The sequence below is a fragment of the Juglans regia genome, chromosome 6 (genome assembly GCF_001411555.2).
Source record: "Juglans regia cultivar Chandler chromosome 6, Walnut 2.0, whole genome shotgun sequence".
NCBI classification, from domain to species: domain Eukaryota; kingdom Viridiplantae; phylum Streptophyta; class Magnoliopsida; order Fagales; family Juglandaceae; genus Juglans; species Juglans regia.
In genome coordinates, this window is record NC_049906.1 from 3358913 (window position 1) to 3378599 (window position 19687).

Consider the following 19687-nt stretch of genomic DNA (forward strand, 5'->3'; position numbering starts at 1 on the left):
TTGTTGCTTCTCCCTATTACTTTTATTTCGTTCAGACATCCGTTACAATCATTGTAACACCCCGTATTTTAATGTATTTTTATTGATGAATTTATTTTTATTAATTCAAAATTTATTCTCTTCTTTTAAAATTGTTGAATTTTTAGTTGACTTATTTTTATGATTTTAATTTTGTAAAAATTATTTTGAAGTGCTTTCTTAATATTAATTATTGTTATGCATTTAAATTACTTTTTATATTAAATTAACTTATTATTGGATTTAATTATTTTATTTTCATTTAATCACTACGTTTGAATTATTTTATTTTTACTTGCTGTTTTGAAATCGTTTTTATGACCCAAGATGTGAGGGTTGGGCCTCATTTCTTTCCCTCACTTTTTCTTTTTCCCTTTTTCTTTTTCTCCTCTTTTTCTTTTCCTTCTTTGTCTTTTTTTCTCCTTATTTCTCTTCTCCTCTCTCGCGCGCTGCAACCCCTCTCCCCGTGCGATTTCTTCTCCTCTCCAGCCTGCCGCCGTGCGCCACCGTCCGGCGACACCGCCCATCCCAATGCCTCCCCCACCGGCCGGTGACCCCACCCCTCCATTTCCAGCCCCTCTCGTGCCGCCGTGAGCACCCACGCACGACGTAAAGCCGCGGCACCTATTGTGTTCACGCGCCGCTGTCACGCCACCTCCGGCTACCATTTCTTCACCATTTCATCATCAACCTCCTAGTAACCCAATGCACCAATTCTCAGCTCCGATCCGCTACCGTGAAGTACATTCAACTCCATTTTCGTTTTGGACATTTTTGCAATTCAACCACCCTCTACATCGCCACCCACGGCCAACCACCATCACCACTAGCTTCACCAACATCCCTAAGCCCTACCCTATCAATCTCGGATCTTGGTTTGTCCCCGTTCAAAAGTTGATTTTTGAGACCCACGGCCACAGTGCATTTGGCACTGTTCTATAGCTGTGTTGCCACTTCTTGCAACTTCGTGATCCTCCAAAAATTATTATATAGTGTTGTAAGTATTTTCTCAAAAACATTTCGTGATTTAAATGTATTTTTGTACTAACTCATTTTACTATGAATTGATTGGTTTTGTCGGACTGAGTCTAAGAAGTACGGGGGTCGGATGGATTGGAGGATGGAGTTGTTTGTGTGATTGATTTTTATTGGGATTTGTTGGTTGTTGGATATTGATGACGTGTCTTGTACATTGCATGTTTGCACGCATGTTTATGTTTGTAAAGGAAAACTAGATTTTCATGTAATTGCATCCTTGTTCATGTGTTTATTAAAAATTGAATTTTCATGTGAAAGGAAAGAGACTGTAGGGATGGTGGTAAGCGGGGATGGTGGTAGAGTCCCACCTGTGATTCCCGCCTACGGTGCACGCGGTAGGGATGGTGGTTATTTTCAGCCTGTAATTCCCTCCTACAGTGCATGCCGTAGGGATGGTGGTAAGCAGGGATGGTGGTATAGTCCTGCTTGTGATTCCCACCTACAGTGCATGCGGTAGGGATTATGGTAAGCAGTGATGGTAGTAAAGTCAAGTAAATGAATGCCATTATGTTAATATATGACAGACAAACCAAATTAAAGATTCTCATGTACAACAATAATTTAAGAGCTCAATTATGAATGACTCGTAACAGAAGTCTTTCTTTTCTTTTTGAAGTCTCCCACTAGTACTTTTATGGTTTTTAAGAGTTCAAGTAGGCCCAAAGATACATGTAATCACTAATCCAAAGGGAAAAAAAATGGATAAAATCTCTGTCAATTACTAAGAATCTCTCTTCCTACCCCATGCTGAGTAGGATGCATGAAGAGATATAAAGTTGTTGTTGGATTAACAATATTTTAATTAAGGAAGGTGTCTACTAAAAACAAATTATTCAAATGAAAACAAATATGAGTATATATTCAAAATTGAGTTAAGAGCGGTGCTACTCTACTGCTCAGAGTAGCCCGCTCAAACTTACTGTTAGGCTAAAATCATTTTTTTATTTTTTTTATTCATATTTTTTTTATCATTTTAAAATATTTTAAAAAAATATAAAAAGTATCAATACACTAATAGTCAATTCCTTAACTATTAAATAAAAAAAATTAAAAAAGAATTAAAATATATAAGACGTCAAAATGAGGTCGGGAGACAAATTAAGTGGGCAAAGTAACATTTTTCATTGCGTTAAAGGCAATGGTATTTGGAGATGTCGTGCAATGCATGATGTTAATTAATATATAGCCCATGGCACCTCTTGTGGCACGCTTATAGTCATTAACTCTAACATGAGTAAGCTTTAGAAGCAAAAACACTAATATTGCAGATCCACTATATATGATGATCTTCAGTACCTCTCACTCTTGAGCACCTCTTTAGAATATTAGCCATTGATCAGATCCTCATGATAGCAACATGGCTAGGAGTTAGCCATGGCTGTAAATCTCAATACTATTTTGCAGCAACCACCAACAGCGTCCAACAACCTTGCATATTTAAGAAGAATGATATATACCAGCAGCCTACACCAAATTTAACATATTTGGTATCATTAATTAATTAGGATGCATGCATGCATGACAGTTCGGGATTGAAGAATTATATATATGGTGTTGACAAGAAGCAGCCCGAGTTGCAGGAGAGAGAAACAATGATGAAAAACATGTACAGGCAGTAGTAACTTCAGACTAAGTACTGCATAAACATGCAAATATCATAGGACTTATGATACATCGATCGTCAAACATAGAGAATGGAACCTGGCAAAGATTACAAGAAATAGATGTTTTAATTCATAAGTCTTCTTCAAACATAAAAGTTGGAAAATAAACTTGGTTTGCTCATATATACTTTATTCATGATGTTGGAGCCACTTAAATAGATCATTAAATACATCACTTTCTAAATCACTAGTAACATGAATTATTAATAAAAGATAAACATAACCAGTGAGCTAAACTTTAGCTGGTGAGATTAATGAGATTCTCTTATTAATCAATTACTTACTCTCGACAATAAACGAAAAAGAAAAGAGTCATGTTACAGTTATTGAAAATGTAGCCTGAATAACTTTAACGACTAGTACATTTTTTTTTTCATTTTTTTTAATCATTATAAACATTTAAAAAAAATAAAAAATTCACAACATTTAAAAAAAAAATTCTTAATCACTAAATAAAATAAATAAATAAAATCATTCAGGATATTATTTTAGATCGAATTCAGAACCCGAAATATTTCTAGAAAGAAAATGATCCGTCAAAAGATGATGCCTTACCCAAAGGCAAAAGTAGGAACAATGAAAATCATGTTTATAACTTTGGAAAAGCAAAAGATCATTTCCCGGCCCAAGATCTAAAATAAAAAATTGCACTAAAATAGGAAATTGCAGAGAGGAAGACCATGACTTCCTGCACATGCAGTACGTAGGTCTATGATCCATGACTTTTTCTCCATTATCTAATAAACATTCTCTTTGTTTATTAAAGATTTCTCTCCGCTTGAACTTATATTCCCTTCGTTTTTTCTTTTTTTTTTACCCCTTTTTAATGACGTTGGATTGGAATCGAAATATCATCAACCAATGCAATTTTTCTCCAATCTCAAGGGACACAATGGACGTAGTGGCAGGCAATACCATGAAAGTACGTACTAGCTAGCTAGGGGGACCACTCCAAATTAAGCATCTAATTTTATATTGATCATGCTCTATTGGAATATAAAATAATAATAATGAACGTCTCTTATAAAGGCAATTGCTTACCTAATTATTAGATTCCACTTCTATGCAAAACCAAAATAAACAATTTCATTAAAGAAGTCTAAAGTATAAACTGATCGGAATAAATCATACATTAAAGCAACACTTATGTGCAAAAAGCAGGAAAAAGTACAAAAACATTTCTTATCGGAAGACAAAAGTTGGTAAGAATGATTGATCCACGACCAATAATTGAAACTATATATTAAAGCAAGGGAAGAACTATACACATTAAAGATGCTTTTCCATGGGATCAAGGATAAGAGACTTTTATCATGAACATGATTACAAGGTATTCACTTGTAATGTAATAATTAGAGCATTGGCAAGTCCAAAATTTTGGCTAAACTCAAAGTCATTGAGAATATTTTAATAGCAGCTCCTTTGTTACTTGCTTCATACTAGGTCTATCCTCCCCTCTTACCTTTAAACACTTTTTTTTTTTTTCTACAGTAGCAACTTCCTTTATTTCCACGTATTACCTTCTTTGAGAATGAGAATGTGATCATCAATAATTTCAAGTAGGCGTACTCTTTTATTGCAGTAACAAAATACATTGCTAGATTTCTTTTACTTTCGGGCCTATCTATGGAAAGTGCTTTTTCACCTATTAGTAGCTCTGCAACAGCAATACAAAAGCTATAGACATCACTTTTTTCAATTAGTTGTCTCGTTTGGAAGTATTCTGGATCCAAGTATCCCAAAGTTGCTAGCACCATAGTTGTTAATCGTGTGTGGTCAAGAGGAACCAGTCTTGAAGCTCCAAAGCTCCAACGCCAAGTGTAGGTGTGTGCGAACATTCAATATGTGTACAGTTTATAAATGCAATGGAAAAATAATAAGGCAGTCCAAAACTAGCTACTAGAAAAATTAAAATACAACCCAACAAGAAGTCCTCCATAAGGTTATTACAGTCCTCCATAAGGTTATTATAGTCATCCAGCTAATTAAAAAATAAAATAAAAGTCCATCAACTACAACCAAAATAAACCCAAGTCATCACTCCTTAGGTGGGGTCGGTCATTCATGCTCAAATCTGTCCTTTGCATTAAAGTCCTCAGTTCCATGAACGTGGGAACACCACAATGAGATCTCTTAATCTCAACAAGTAAGTCAACAGATCAACAACCAGGAATTTCAAACATGGAAGCATACAGACAAAAAAGCACAACAATCATAAGAGATTATCCAAAATAATCCTTTTTGTAACCTTCACTAAAAGTGTTTCAATTATAGCCACTCACAACAAAAATCACATTTATACACAAACGACATTCATTTATTACAGGTGCACCATGGTCTCCCCAAGGGACTATCTACTCTAGCTTCCTTCGTCACGCCACGGGTAAGGACCTGGCGTGTGACTTCATTACGAGTGATGCCTAACACTCGCCCGGTGAGTACGCAACTAGACATCCTCTAGCCTTCGCTAGTAGAGGGGCCATGGAGTCCTGCCAAGAGCGTTACCGTCTTGGCCAAGCCTGTTGTAGCCTGGCAACAACCGAGGGGCTTCACTCAGTTTTACACGCTCCTGAGTGACTAGAAGAGCTCCATGAAGATAATACCTCATCTCAACTTGGGGTCATGATACGTACACACCCACAAAACCCTGATTTTAATATTATTGTTATAATACAAAAAATCTCAACTTTTCTAGTTTCATAGTATAACCACAGGGCAGAGCACAATTAATAAAATCATGACATGCAATAACAATAAAAATGCATATGCATGACAGGCTATTGGATGGTGTGGCTAGTATAAACAAGCAACATACAGTTCATCTTGGATCTAGGTGGGGATAGAAGATGGGGTTGTTATATAAGATAAACTTTGGGCTAATGCTAGTGTATGAGATAAATCCTAGACTTGCAGTGAGTGATCTTCGAAGGAGTTTGAATCTTGGCTTATCTGTCTAACAACGACAACCCTTGTGTCTTAAAACTGGACCCAGTCCTACACCAAAACTAGCCCTTGTTTTAAGCACCCAAAACAGAGCAGCATTGGGATTGCCTACCCACTCACGCTATCGTGCCCATCATGTAAAATAACCATTGCTCCACCTTAGAGCCACCGTAAAGAAAGCCTACATGGATCGGAATCTAGCCCAGTGCCTCAAGCAACTGAAACTGTGAAGCTCTCTCTCGGGTATCTCGATCTCTCTTGTGTTGCATGTTAGTGTTATGGGTATCGGGTTAATGGGTTATGTAATGTTATATATTATCGTCTATGTAATATTAATGGGTTATGAGTTTGAGTTGCATGTTAGTGTTATGGTTACGGGTTGCCCCTAAGGAGCACCTAAGATATATGATGCATATTTCGGGTTTGCACCTAGGATGAACAAGGATCTATAATATAGTTAAAGCCTAAACATGTGTACGAGTTAAGAAATTTCAGGCGGTCTTAAAGGCAAAGTCATAGAGAAATCTTTTAATGTGGAAAGATTGAGAGTATCTGATGGTTAGGCATGATTTTTTTTGTGGGTTTAATTATTTGGGGAGCAATGCAATTTTAGAGTTAATGCGAATTTAGATGTATGACAGTTTTAAACTTGATGAAAAATACGTAATGAGTATTTCTGGCTTTAATTGCAAGAACGTACTTAAGTAATAATTTATGTATATTTGTAAATTAATGCAAGTTACATGCTTCTTTATAGGAGACGATTGATATTCCATTGGCACTATTGTGAGAAAATTCATAGAAGTTGAAAAAGTCCAAGTAAGCTAGGTTCCTATACTTGACTTTGCATAAAATAAAAGAAATAAACTGAGGATGATTTGTGAAAATATGTATGTTTGTTTCGAAAAGAAATATGAAAACAACCTTAGTTATTTGTTCTGCATTACTTATGAAATCTGTATAAATGAGAGAGTATTTTGTGTCATGATTGCTGTAAACATGAGCTATTTTTAGTATTTTGTTCTCTATATGCATCTATACATGATTTATAAGCCAGACGCTTACCCTATTCACACCACTCTTCATTCCTCTGAACTTTTCCACTCCCTATTAGCCTTAAAAGAACCACGTGGCTTCATGTCTGCATATAAAAACCCTGAATGGCTTGCTGCCATGAAGGAAGAAATGCAAGCTCTTCAAGCCAACAAAACTTGGACCTTGGTTCCATGCCCTTCTCACAAGAATGTTGTTGGTTGCTACTAGGTATTTCGCGTCAAGCTTCATGCCAATGGTTCTCTTGAAAGGCACAAAGCTTACCTTGTTGCCAAAGGCTACACTCAGCTACATGACCTTGATTTTGATGAGACCTTCAATCCTGTGGTAAATTAGCTACTGTTCAACGCATCTTGTCCCTTGCTCTCGCTGCTGGTTGGCCTCTTTGCCAACTTGATGTGAAGAATATATTTCTTCACGATTCTCTTCATGAAGAGGTTTACATGGATCAAGCTCCTGGATACACTGATTCTCGTTATCCACATCATGTTTTTTGCCTTCATGAAACTATTTACAGATTGAAACAAGCTCCTCAAAATTGGTTTCATCACATCAGTCATTTTTTACTTCAGTTTAGGTTCTCTTGCAGCCAAGCCGATTCCTCTTTATTTGTTTATCATCAACCACTTGGTACTACTTATCTCCTTTTATACATAGATGGCATTGTCATCACAGGTAGAAACTCCAATTTACTCAAGTCATTCATCACTTGTCTTGGCAAAAAATTCTCCATGAAAGACCTTGGTCAGCTTCACTATTTATTGGGCATTGAAGTTCTACACAACTTCGCTAGTTTGCTCCTCAATCAATCCAAATATGCTCTTGATTTGCTTGCTAAAGTCAGCAAGACTGACTATAAGCCTATCGCAACTCCCATGGTTGTAGGACAACTTCTCTGTTAAGAGGATCCTTTGGTATGTAAAAGGCACCATTCGTCTTGGCCTTATCATCTCCTCTCACAGCTTTCCTCATCTTTTAGCCTTCTCTGATGCTGATTCGGCTGGCTGCCTCAAAACCAGGTGCTCCACTTCTGGCTATGCTATTTTTCTGAACGACCATCTCATTTTATGGAGTGCAAAGAAGCAACCTGTGGCGCCCCCGACCCCTATGTAAGGAAACACAGGAATCGAGACGCCGGGATGATAACAACACGGTCACGCATCCCAACGAAACTGCCAAGTGTGTGTACAAGCGACAGTGTACAAAAACAACGCAACGGATTAGTCAACTAAGTACCAGAATTTAAATACAAGTAAACATCAGTAAAAGGGTTTAAAAAGTTATACAGTCATCCCGAATAAAGTACAATACAATAAAATAAGATGACGAAGGCTGTGATCCCAGATCACTCCTCAGGCGGAGCCGTCTCCTCAGGCTCGCCCTCCTCCTCCTCATCTGCATCAAAATTTGCGTTACTACAGAATGGTACCGCAGGTAAGTATAACCCAAATAATCCTCAGGAATAAAATGCATTTAATGCAACTGACATGCATGCATATGATGAAATATGCATTTTCCTCAAAACATCATTTTTTCCGAAAATGATAATTTTCCAACAAACGCCAAAATCCCATTTGGCCCAAAATATTCATAAAACATTTTCCCAGAAAATATTTACACAAAATTCAACACACGCTATGTTCCCAGAAAATAGTCCATTTATCCATTATTATCATATGCACCATGGCCTCCCCTAGGGACCATCCGCACGTCCTGGCTTCGTAGCGATACTCAGTTCCGCGCCCAGCGCGTTCGTAGCCAAGCACCCACTACGCAACAAGCGATGCCCAGTTCCGCGCCCCGCGCGTACGTGGCCAGACATCCTCTAGTTCCCGCCAGCAAAAGGACCACGGAGTCGGCACGAATCTCTTGTCCGATCCCATTGTCGCCCGGCGACAATCCAGGAGACGTTACTCAGTATATTCCGCTCCCGAGTAACCAGAGGAGCTCCACCGAGATAATGCCCCATCTCGGCTTGGGGTCGTGATACGCACGCACCCAAATTTCATTCTCACATGAAAACCCAGTTTTCATAAACACATGAACATGAATGCAATACACGAAAAGTCAATTTGCTTTACAAACATGATCATGCATGATATCATGAAATGTACATGTACCGACACTAATCAACAACCATCAATAACCAACCCAATCAAATCCAACCAAACAACTCCAATCACCAAACAATTCGACCCCCGTACTCCTCGGACTCAGTCCGGCAAAACCAATCAACAGTTCAAATACAATGTAATGTGTTAGTGCAAAAATATATTAAATTCACAAGAATTCTTTGGAAAATACTTACAGTGCTATATAACAATTTCCGGAGGATCACGAAACTGCAAGAAGTGGAAAAACAGCTGCAGAACAGTGTAAAATACACTATGGTCGTGGGTCATAGATACCCACTTTTCAACGGAGACAAACGAAGACCCAAAATTGATAGGGTAGGGCCTAGGGAGGTCGGTGAAGCTAGTGGTGGTGAAGGTTGGCCGTGGGTGGCAGCACATGGGGTGGTTTAAGGCCAAAAATACCCAAAACGGAAATGGGGTTGGTTGTGCTTCACCGGTGACGGATCGGAGGTGGGGTTGGGTCTAATGGGTTGCTTGGAGGTCGAGGATGATGTGGTGAAGAAATGGCGGCCAATGGTGGTGCGACGGCGGCGCAAGAGGCACAAGAGGCGTCGCAGCTTCAATGGGCTCGTGGTGGCTGACGGCGGCGATGGAGGAGCTGGAAACGGAGGGAGGTGGTCGCCGGCCGGTGGAGAAGCTGGGGAGCCGGGCGGTGTCGACCACTGCCGGCGCACGGCGGTGGGCTGGGGGAAAGGAAGAACGGACAGAGAGAGAGGGAGGGAGTTGGACGCTACGTGCGGGAAAGAAACCAGGGGAGAAGAAAAAGAAAAGAAAGAAGAAAAGAAAAGGAGGAAAGAAAAATAGAGGGAAAAGAAATGAGGTCCAATCCTCATAACTTGGGTTATAAAAATGATGCAACGGAAACGATTTTAAAACAGCTAGTGAAATAAAATATTTCAAACGCAGTGATTAACATGAAAATAAATAATTAAACACAATAATAAGTTAATTTAATTCGAGAAGAAATTTAAACACATAACAATAATTAATTTAAAGAAAGCACTTCAAAAATAATTTCGTAAACTAAAAATCATAAAAATAACCCAATTAAAAATCTAATAATTTTAAAACAAGAGAATAATTTTTTGAATAAAATAAAAATAATCCTTCAATAAAAATACACTAAAATACAGGATGTTACACAACCAACAGTCTCTCATTCCAATGCTGAATTCGAGTATCGTTCTCTTGCATTGACTGCCACTCAAGTTATGTGGCTCACTCATCTCCTTTGTGATCTCCACATCAACTTTGCCGCACCTGGTACCATTCTATGTGATAATAAAAGCTATTTTCACGTCTGCCAATCCAATCTCACAAGCTCGTTCTAAACATATTGTATTAGACTATCACTTCATTCGGGAACAAGTTGCTGCTGGACTTCTATGGGTCAAATGTGTTCCCTCCAATCTGCAGCTGGATGATATCTTCACAAAGAGAGTGGGGGATGCTTCTCATAAGGCATCTACTACATCTACTACAAAGGAAACTCAAGTCAACACTCATTGAGAAGGCAATGACAGATCTGCTGTAATACTGAAATCCTAGAAATCAATTTGTATCTTTTTCATTTATTGTAGATATGCACACTGTACTATAAATATGAATATAAACGATGCAATAAACAATGTGGCTGAATTATATTCAAAACTTTTGTAAGGTTTGTAAATCTTCTCAGAGGAAGACCAGTTCAGCATCCCACACTTTCCCTGGACCGTAGAACACCACAAGTTTGGGTTTGGTACTACTTTTCTAAGTCACTATTGGACTACTTTCTTTTTTCTTTTATTTTTTTTTCGTGTTTTCTGATCAAGCTTGTGTTAAAATTTAAAACTAAGTAGGATTACTACAAGTTTATAGGTCTATAGGCTATGATCGTCACCTAATTTATGGTTTTATATTCTAAAGAATCAGTCAATATTATGTTTTAAGTTGCTTAAAATCATTATAAACCGCAAGAATTTAATTCGTTCATTCGCCACCCTAGCTCTAGCTCCAATGATTAGTCTTTGGTATTAGCTTCGATGCTATCTGATATTAACAACACTTTATTAATGTGGTTGGATTAGAAATTTTTGATATCTAATTAAACTTTGGCTTAGATCAGAAAATATGAATTTTGTAGGTCAGATTATTATGTTCCTAATTAATTGTTGAACTAATCACAAAATTAAGGTGCCTAATTGGTGATGATTAATAACCATAATCGAAAATTACGTGCATGCAGTAGTACCTTTTGAAAATTACGAAATACAAAATAAAAAGCAATTCCTTTCGAAAAAAAACAAAAAAACATTAATGCATGTTTCTGCATCGATCCCACCTACCTATTTTATAGGCTCCTCCCTCACTGATATTTCTGCATCGATCCCACCTACCTCAACTTTTGTCACTCTTTATTACATACTCCATTCACCTTATGATTTTTCGTCACGTTTTCCATATCACTCGTGATTACATTTTTCTCTTTATTTTATTTATAAAAATATATCTATAAATTGATATGAATTTAAATTTAAACTCATATTATTAAGTTGTAAATTTATTTTTATAAAATATTTTTATAATTAAAATATTTCTCTAAAATAATTATACGAAGTGATATTTGATCTTGCTAATTTTGAAAGACAGATATATATGGATGAAATATTAATAGACCAGTAATTCAGCATCCCCGGGCTTTTGCTAGTTAATGGAGTACGACGTACGTCATTTGCTTTCAAGGAACTTAGAAGAATATTCCCACTTCGAGAATTTACCCTAAGTCTACAGCAAAGAATTTACCCTAAGTCTACAGCAAAGCATGCATTGACGTTTCTAGAAAGTATAAATTCTTTGAACACCAAACACTAATATTTAAGTTACAACAAATCTACCCATAATTCACAAATAAAAACTTAGAAGACACATGTTGAAATTAGGAATGCTCTAAAAGCGGACACCTAATTGACCAGTAGTATGAAGAAATTCATGGACCGAACTCATTTCATAAAACCGATTCAATAAAAGATGATTGTTCATTTCTTATAAACATGTCCAAGACCTTGTCCACAGTCAATGTGGGATTATTCCTCAACACTCTCCCTCACGTTCAGGCCAGTATTTTTTTCTGGTCCTTGTCACGGGGTAAGTAGTGTGGGCCCCCATTCGTCCTGTAGCAGGCTCTGATACCATGAAGAAATTCATAGTCTTAACTTATCTCATAAAACCGGTTCAATAAGAGAGGATTGTTCATTACTTATAAACATGTCCAAGACCGTATCTACAGCTAATGTGAGATTATTCCTCAACATAGTACTGGACTTGTTCACACGTACCTACAAAGGCTCTTACTAAGGCAAAGCAGACCTTGAGAGCAACCTTTGAACATACAAAAAGATCTAGGTGGAGAAAACTTATACACTGCATGCAAAGAGACCGAAATCGACCATCATCCATTGATTTGGAGGAAGATGCTTGTTGATTGAGGCTTTTAAGGACTAATGGATTATCTGCCATCATTTGTTGATTTTAGTGCTTGATTTCCCATACTATTAGTGGTACTTATGGAAGAGCAGCCAACGCCAACATCAATGCTTAAAGAGTCATGTGTGGATCAGTGGATGCACTGAGCAAATACTTACTCTCTTCTGCATTGAGATTAGCTTCTTTCCTTGTTTGCTTTTCCTTAACTCTTAGTCCATCTAGCATCACTGCCACCTCCTCTATAGTAGGCCTATCATCTCCTTTGCACATTTCAAGGTTTGAAACTTTTTTTGATATTTGTACTGCCTCCAACTTCATTGAGACTTCTTTCATCGTAGGTCGTTTCTTCCCATCCAAGTTCAGGCACCTTTTTGCAAGGTTTGCGACTGTAATAAGCTCTTCTTTTACAGCATCCTTCAAAAATCGTTTATCAAGAATATCAAACAAATTGTTTTCTTCCATCGAGTAAATAAAATGTGTGGCTAAACTTTTAGCTTTTGGTGCCCTTGTCAAAGAGATAGCTTTTTCTCTGGTTAAAAGCTCAACAATGACAACACCAAAACTATAAACATCGCTCTTTTCTGTAAATTGACTTAATTGAAAATACTCCGGATCCAAGTATCCAAAAGTTCCATGCACTAGTGTAGTCAAGTGAGTTTGATCAATAGCAACGGATCTTGAAGTCCCAAAATCTGCTACTTCTGCTCTGTACTTATCATCTAAGAGAATGTTCGTTGACTTAATGTCTCGATGGTAAATGGGTAATGAAGCTGCTGAGTGTAAATAATAGAGAGCTCCTGCAATTTCTGTGGCAATTCGTAAGCGCATATCCCATGTTGGTGGAAACTCTTGGTTTTGGTCACTTAGATATTTTGAGAGAGTTCCATTAGGAACAAATTCATACACTAGTAAATGCACTTCTGTCTCCAAGCAACAACCTAGTAGTTTAACAATGTTCATATGATTAATTCATGAAAGAATGACAACTTCATTAATGAATTCTTGAAGCTTTCCTTCATCAGTTATCTTTGACTTTTTTATAGCAACGATTCTTCCATCATCTAATATACCTTTGTAAACAGTGCCTTGTCCTCCTTGACCGAGTATTCTATTAACATTGAAATGGTCAGTGGCTTTCTCCAAGTCCTTTGAATTAAATAATTTCGTGTTCTCAGCATCCAATTCACTTTGAGATATTTGCTGTTGTAACAACAGTCCGCCATTTCGTTTAAAGAACTCCTGCCTACGTTCAATCCTTTTCCTTTTCTTTACCAGTTTGTATAATGACACCCATCCACCAATAAGTAGAAATAACACCACAAGGCCTGCACTAGCACCTGCTTAGGTACTCAATAAAATAGGAAAAGGATTACGCCTTGCTGTTGAAATTTTTATATATATTATTAATAGGATTTATATTAAAATTGTTAATAGAGAGACATGTTCTCTAAGTGCTACAAATTGTTAAGCCTAACAAAATCTGCATGTCGATGTGCCAAATTTAAAATAAATAAATAAATTCTAATACATACTTACCGAGTGCATTAATAGGAATAATTCTAGATTGGCTTTCTAATTTAGGTCTGTAACCTATTTCGGGAAACATCCTCCCATCTCCTTCGTACCCATGTCGACAAGTACATGTGTAATTTCCATCAGTGTTGTTGCATGTTGCATTTCCAGCGCAAGGTTTCGAAATGCACTCGTTGATATCTGAAACACAGCGATGCAGACAGCCGCAAGCCGTCACAAGAATTACATTATATATATAGAAATAATATAAATAAATTAATATATATATATATATGAGAAATGATTTAAGTTGTCTTAGGTGATGTTGTAAGTCAATCTCGGGTACTCATTTTAAAAAAAAGTCGATAATTTTAGACCTATATGAAATACCTACTATTAATTTTAATCGTGGGCATAATTTTTCACAAAAATATATATATATATATATGTATTTATATATATATACGCGAGTCTTGAACATTTCAAAATTGTATCTAGCATTATTATGTATATATATATATATATATATATTCAAATTACCATATGTTTACTAAATTAATGAGCCAAATTAAGGGGAAAATAAGGCTTAGCTAGATTACCTTGGCAACTGTCAGGTCCACCAGGGAGATATGGGTTCCGTTGATAACCATTGAAGCAATTGCAACGATACCCAAGCCGTTGTTGGAATTGTAACAATAACTATTTGTTGCCTTGCATGTGTAGCTATCATTATTTTTCTTAGCATCTTCGCATGACTCATTTCCAACTGCCCAATCAAGCACAACGGGTACAGTGTTTCTATACACTAAATCTGTGAAATCCGATGATGAAAAGTTGTAGGCTTTTTCTTCCACTATAAAGCCGTAAGCACATTCATCGATGGCAAGAGTTGTCGTGTTGTCGCTCAAGCTCCGAACACTTAGATCAAATTCGGTCGCTCCTTGCGGGATAGAAGTCTGACAACAGCCAATACCAGAGCATGACCCGTTAACCACATCGCTGGCATTGGAGTTACAGAGTGATAAGCATCCAGTAGTGAAGCCCTTTTGTTCCACAGAGCCTTGAATAAACGAATAAACACCACAACCCACGGCAGTGATCTTGTTCCTCTTATTTGAGATGCGAAAATTTGAAAGCTTGAACAAGGCAGAGTTACCACTGTAGTTGACACTAATAGGCTGCCGACCATCGGAGATGCATCTTTTGTAACGATCCCCTACAAAGCATTGTTCAGCCTTTCGTTTCTTGCTCCTCTTGCGCTCAAGGACTTTACAAAGACTGGCTATGGGGTTTGAGACTCGCAGCTCCCCATCCAATACTGATATGTCCTCGACAAACATATCAGAGCCCAGAGTTGGTTTTGGCGGATGTAATGTGTTGTTACAAGTGATGAGAAATGTTGAGTCAAGGTAACAGCCCTCGCTTGTTCCAAATGGGTAGGGGATTTCAACTCTTCCACATCTACGGTGGCATCTTGAATTGGGTTTAGATGCTGCTGATGATTCTAAAATCATCAACACGATCAGTACCCCAAGTACTAGCAGAGGTTGCAAAAGCTTTCCATTGAAGGCCATGGTTTTCCTTCAATTCCTGTGCTTTCTTAAAAATTAATCTTTACTTGTGCTGCTGGCAGTAACGAATAATTAGAAAAAATACAGGCCGTATGGAGTCAAGCTTCAAAAAAAAAAAAAAAAAAAAAAAAAAAAAGAAAAAAAAAAGAAAGGGAGAAGCCTAAAAGATAAAACAACCAACAATCTTGCACGTTTAAGAAGAATGACACCAGCCTACACCAAATTTAACATATTTAAACATTCTCCTAGTGGTATCATTAACTAGGATGCATGGCAGTTCGAGATTGAAGAATTATAGATATGGTGTTGACAACAAGCTGTGCGAGTTGTAGAAGAGAGATACAATGAAAAACAGGCAGAGTCGTAGCTGCAGACTAACTACATAAACATGCAAATATCATAGGCCAGATTTGTGGTACATCAAACACAGAGAACAGAACCTGGCAAAGATTACAAGGGACAGTACTGTTCTAAATAGATGATATTTTAAAAACTTTAGATTATCAGTCTCCTTGACGGATTATTTTTCTGAGCACTAAAAGAGATAATTAATTGCATGAGAAAATAACTCTCTGTATATAGCTGCTGGTCTATGATCTGTTAACCATGATATTCAAACTCAACAGATCAAGTCTATCCAATCTGATTCCAAAGATATAAATAATAGATAAACTTAGTTGTATTTTTGAATTACTTTGTATCAAGCTTATCTCTTTTTGTTTTGCACTTGTATATATCTTATCTTTCTGTTTTGCACGTGTATATATCTTATCTTGTAAAGTCCTATAAATATATTATACACACTCATCATCTGGTATCACTTTGAACCAGAATTCTCAATTATCTAACTTGGTATCAGAGCCCGTATTGGCTTACACCACTTAGATTCTTATGGCCTCCCCACACGTCTCCACTGCTACCTTCACCATTCCAAACATCACTTCCTTAGTCTTTGTTAGGTTAGATGGAGCCAATTATCTCAATTGGACTACTCAGTTTGTACCTATACTGCGTAGCCATGATCTAATGAGTATTGTGGATGGCTCTGAGCCATGTCCATCTCAGGTTGTCACTGATAATGAAGGCAAACCAACTTCTGTCATTAACACTGATTATTTGTTATGGCAGAAGAAGGATCAATTCATTTTGGCATGGATAAATGACACTCTTACAGAGAAGGTTTTGTCTACTGTTTATGGACAAAATACATCTCGCCAAGTCTGGACCACCTTGGCAACCAGATTTGCACCTCATTCTCGATCCAGAATTTCTCACCTCAAAGACAACTCCAAACATTGAATCAAGGCAACAAATCATGCACATACTATCTCCTTAATGCCAAAAGCTGGTCTGACCAACTTGCTGCTGTAGGTAAACCAGTTGATGAGGAAGATCTGATTTCCTATGTTGTTGGGGGTCTTAATTCAACATATCACCCCTTTGTCACCTCTCTTAGCTTTGCCACCCGTGAGTCTTCCATTACCTTTGAAGATTTTCAAACAGAACTCCTCAATTATGAGCAACTTCTTGACACTCAACAAAAACTTGTCCCACCAGAAACTAGCCAAATAGCCTTCTTCTCTCACAAATCTAAGCCTCCTTACAAAAACAAAAAACCCAGACAGTTTCATACTAGCAAACCATTCAATGGTACTCGACAGTCTACTGCTACATCTTCTGCTGCCCAGTCAACAGGTAAAACCTCCAACACTGGACCATTCTTCTCTAATAATCGACCTCCTTGCCAGATTTGTGGCAAAACAAGTCATCAAGCCCTTGATTGTTACCATCGAATGGACTACTCATACCAAGGGAGACACCCCCCCCCCTCATAATTGGCTGCCATGGCTGCACATACACATGTAATGCAGGAAGATGAACAACCTTGGTTCCTTGATAGTGGTGCTAATAATCATGTCACCTCTGCACTGGAAAATCTGACCTTACAACAGCAACCATATCAAGGCCCTGCCCAAGTAACTGTTGGTAATGGTGGAGGTTTGTTTATTAATCATACCGGTTCCTCTCTCATCAAAACAAACAATCAATGCTTTATGTTATCCAACATCTTACATTGTCCAATTGCTTCCTCTAATCTACTGTCTATTTAGCGTCTATGTCAAGATAATAATTGCTACTTTGTACTTACTTCCTCTTCTTTTGTTGTGAAGGACATGCAGACCAACAAAGTCCTGCTTCAAGGCTCGAGTGAAGCAGGCCTCTATCCCATTTATCTTCAGCACATTCAATCCAATAAAAAGAAGCCACATTCAGCTCTCAGTTCTACATTCACTGCTTTCCTAGGCATTACATCACCTGTTCAAACTTGGCATTCCAGATTAGGCCATCCTTCAGAGTCTACCATCCGCCACCTCACTCATGATTCTCTTATTTATGTTTCTGGTTCACACAAACTACATCATGTTTGTGAATTTTGTCAAATGGCAAAAAGCCATAAACTCCCCTTTCCAGATTCCCTCCACAAGTCTAGCCATCCTCTTGAACTTATTCACTCTGATGTATGGACCTCTCCTGTAATGTCAATCAGTGGCTGTAAATATTATGTTTTATTTATTGATGACTTTTCTCGATTTTCATGGATGTTTCCTCTTAAACAGAAATCAGATGTTGCACTTTGTTTCATCAAATTTAATTGCCTGGTTGAGAATCTCTTCTCCTATAAAATTAAGCAACTTCAAACAGACAATGGAGGAGAATATCTCTCTCATGCCTTTAAAACATTCTTAGATAATCATGGCATCCTCAATCGCCTCACATGTCCACATACCTCTGAGCAAAATGGAATCTCTGGAAGAAAACATAGACATCTCACAGAAACTGGCCTAACTCTCCTAGCTCAATCTCATTTACCCTCTGAACATTGGGTTGATGCCTTTTTGACAGCAACTTACCTTGTTAATCGAATGCCTACATCTGTCCTTCATAATACTTCCCCTTACTTCTGCCTTTTTCAAAAACAACCTGATTACTCACTCCTCAAAACATTTGGTTGTGCCTGCTTCCCTCTACTTCGACCATACTCTTCTCATAAACTTTCCTTTAGAAGTAAGCAATGTATTTTTCTTGGATATGCTGCAAATCACAAAGGTTATAGATGTCTTGATATTCAAACTGGTCGAATATACATTTCTCACCATGTAGTGTTTGATGAAACCAAGTTTCCTGCTACCCATATACAGCCTCCAGCTTCTCTTAATAATACCATTCCAGCTGCTCCTCTCATATTTTCTACTCCCTTGCTTACTACCACTCAAGCCTTGGAGGATACTTCGTTGGACTCTACTGCTCCCATCACACCAGGTATGTCTTTTTCTTCACTCTCCTTAGATTCTCCTCCTCTCTCCTCTCTTACTAATATTGTTTCTGCAGCTCCTACTCAGACTGAGTCTCCCTCCCCAACCTTACCTTTCCCAACCAGCAACCTCTCCTCTCCCCATTCCTCTTCATCTCTTCAACCATCTGAACCATTATCCAATTCCCTCACTTATTTCCCACCTCGACAAATCATTACCAGACAGCAGACAAACTCTCTCAAACCCAAACAATTCCCTGACTACCATCTCTATTACTCCACAAAACACCCTATCTCAGCCCTCTCATCCACCTTCCTTACAAATGAACCACGCACTTACCAACAGGCATCTAAGGATGCTAACTGGTAGGCAGCTATGCAACATGAATTTAGTGCACTTCTTCAAAATAAAACTTGGATCTTGTGTCCAAGACCTCTTGATAAGCACATTATTCGCAACAAATGGGTGTTCAAGTTAAAACAAAGGGCAGATGGAACTATTGAGCGATTCAAAGCCAGACTAGTGGCTAAAGGCTTTGAGCAAGAATATGGAATTGACTTTCATGAGACTTTTAGTCCTATTATAAAACCTGCTACAATTAGGCTTGTGCTTGCTTTGGCAGTTCATCATAACTGGGTAATTCAACAGCTAGACATTTCTAACGCCTTCTTACATGGCTACCTAGAAGAGGAAGTATATATGGAACAACCCAAGGGGTTTGAGGACAGCCAATATCCCACTCATGTTTGCAGGCTACAAAAGTCTCTTCATGGCTTGAAACAAGCTCCTCGAGCTTGGTTCCATCGCCTCTCACAGTGTCTACTTGAACTTGGTTTTACTGGCTCTAATGTTGATACCTCTTTGTTTTATCTCCATAGACCCTCTGTTACCATCTTCATATTAATATATGTTGATGATATTTTGGTTGTTAGCAACTCTACTGCTGCAGTTTCAGCTCTTCTACATCAACTCAG

General features: G+C 37.8%; 1 pseudogene; it reads right to left on the reverse strand.

Annotated features, from left to right (window-relative positions):
• Positions 1-12427: 12427 nt before the first annotated feature.
• On the reverse strand, positions 12428-15402 carry LOC108985112 (annotated as a pseudogene).
• Positions 15403-19687: the final 4285 nt, after the last annotated feature.